Genomic DNA, 3,292 nt, shown 5'->3' with positions numbered 1-3,292 from the left:
GAAAAAAAAAAAAAAAAAGAAAAAGAAAAATATATATCAAAAACAAAATGAAGGAAAAAAAGATAAAAGAATGGAATCACAAAGAAACAAACGTACGATAAACTCACAGAAATTTTTTTATCTCCATTTTGCAGAACATGATCTTTGTTTTGTTGTCATAAAAAAAAAAAAATGAAATTAAATCAAAAAATAAAATGAAATAAATTTATTGGCCAAACCAAGAAAAATGAAATGGTGCTCTTCCCCATCTTTACAGCAACAACAACACAAAAATAACACAAAAATAACAAATGTTGAAGGTGAGATTTTGTTTTCGTTTTTTTTTAAATATTTTTTTTGTTTTCTCTTTTTTTTTTTTGCATTGTTCCAAAATAATATATAAAGAACAGAGAATGACTGATGAGAAGAGAACCAAATATTTTATGGGTTCTATGGAGTCATAAAGCAGTGATCAGGATGATTCTAAATAGTTCAATGGAAATATTTGCAAGGGTGACTAACACTCCCCTACCCTCCTCCATCACACACATCTGCCTCGGTTATCTTTCCAGCCCTTCCTTTTCCCCTTTCACTCTCTCTCTCTTTCTTTCCAGCCACAAATCTATCTGTTTATTCCTTTCCACCTCTCTCCAGTACTCTCTTTCTTTCTACTTCTTACTAATTATATCAATCTCTTTCTCTCTCACACTCTACCTCCATTCATTTATCTATCTCACCCCACCCATAATGTACCCATCAATCATTACAGTAATTTAGTAACCTCTGCATTAGTGCCCAGTTACCATAAGTAGGATGTTCATGCTGTTATTAGTTACTTAATTAGTAGTAGTATCTGTTAATGATGCAACACTTTCCTCACACTAGCAATTTTAGTATGGAGTAGATTGCATACATGGTGTGTGTGTGTGTGTGTGTGTGTCTCTCTCTCTCTCCTTATGTAGGCAACTTTTCTTGCCTAAATGTGATAATACAATGGTTGCAGCAGGAGATTAAGTTGTAGCTTATGATCCAGGAAGTTTCTATCCTTAAAGTACACAGCCAATGTGCTTATATATACAATGTATGTGTGTGTGAATACACACACAAACATACGTAGATACATATATATACACACACACACACACACAAACATACGTAGATACATATATACATCTTTTATTTTTTACTTGTTTCAGTCATTAACTGAGGCCAGTTAAATGAATTGAATGCACACATACAAATACACAGTGGGAGAGAGAGAGAGAGAAAGAGAGATAGACTGTGATGAAATGGGAGAAGACAACATAGTAATTTTGAAATGTTAATAAATGGACTTAAAGCTGCTATTTAAATTATTATTATTTAATTGATTTCAGTGTAGCACTGAAATATGAGTGGTCCTGTGGCAACAGGACACACCCATATTAAATTTTTAAGACACTCTCACAGATTTTGGAGTATATTGAGTGTACAAAAGTACCCATTTGTTTATGTTGCAGTATAAATCATTGTAATCCATCTGCACCTGAAAATTGTGGCATTAACTTGAATTTTAAACATACATACACACACATGCAAATATTTACATAAAACATACATACATGCACAGCAACCTTTATATCTCATGCACTCCATTTTCATGATAAACACATACACACACACATATATATATCTAGTTGAAATTTACAGAAAAACAATAGACGAAGACAGGTGTATTAGTTTGACACTCAGGAAAGTGAGAAAGTCTTTTACATTTCGAGCCTACGCTCTTCAACAGAAAAGAATATGAGGAAATAAACAGAGAGAGAATAAAAAAAACTTGTGGATTTAGCAATCATATATATACATATAATTATACATATATATATATATATATATACATACATATATACATATACATACATATATACATAATATATATATATACATATATATATGTACACACATATATACACATATGTATATATATATATATATATATATATATATACACATACATATAAATATATATATACATATAGATATACATATACACACACACACACATATATATATATATATAGACACATACATTTATATATATATATATATATATATATATATATATATATATATATATATATATATATACACATACATATATATGTACATACATACATATATATAATTATGTACACATACACACACGAACGTGTGCGTGCATGTATTTGTTCCTGCTTTATGATTCACATGGTGTGAGTGGCATATGTTAATATAAAAAAACAAATAACAGAATATCTGAACATTAGTGGAAATAACATAGTGGGTCACATTATTAAGTAGAAATAGTAATAGTAATATTGGTGAGTGTAGTAGTAGCAGTAGTAGTAGTAGTAGTGGTAGTGGTGGTGACGACAGTGAATATTTGGAGGCAGTAGTAGTTTAAGATATCAGTTAAAATAGTATTGGTGTTAGTGTGATAATAGTGTACAGTGTTGGTGAGAGTATGATGTTCTTGGCAATAATATTTTGGTGCTTAGTGATGGTAACAATGTTGTGGTACCAGTGGTAGTGTAGCTGTGATGACATTGGTAGCAATGTTGAAAGTAATAATGTAGTGCATTGGAATTCATATCAGAAGTAGTGGTGCCATGTAGCAGGTGTTCGTATTGGTAGTAGTACAGTCAATAATGGTAGTAGAAGTAGTGGTGGTGGTGGTAGTGACTGTGAAGCCTGGCATCTTGATGTCTTCCAGGCAATGACTTCCTTTAGACATCAACAGGAAAAACAAGTAGACTACAACCAGCCTTGATCAGCTCCCATTCCCATGCAGTCCCTGCAGTTATACCTGCCCGTCCTGAATTGGGCTCGTCAGGCATCTGCAAGCCTGCAACAGAGGTGGGCATCCTCCACCATGTAAATCTTCACTCATTAAGTCAAGCCAAGAGAGAGAGAGACAATAGTGGTGGTAAAATAGTAGTATTGGTATACATAGTGGTACAAGTATGGTATTGGTTTCTGCAGTTGTAGTGGTAGCATACTAGTGTTGGTGCCAGTAGTAGTAGTAGTCGTCTTAGTACTTATTACATGTGACTGAATGTGTTGCTTTTAACTATGTTAGTATTTTTGTTACTTTGTTACATAAAACAGTGAGATGCTTTATATATTATCTCAGGGGGTAACAAGGTAGTAACTGTTTAGTGTGTATATCTGTGTGTGTATGTGCGTGCATACATACTTATATACATACACATATAAACAGATGCATATATATACATATATATATATACCACATGTATGAATATATATATATATATATATATATATATATATA

Source organism: Octopus bimaculoides, chromosome 19, assembly GCF_001194135.2.
Source record: "Octopus bimaculoides isolate UCB-OBI-ISO-001 chromosome 19, ASM119413v2, whole genome shotgun sequence".
NCBI lineage: Eukaryota > Metazoa > Mollusca > Cephalopoda > Octopoda > Octopodidae > Octopus > Octopus bimaculoides.
This window is presented reverse-complemented; position numbering follows the sequence as displayed.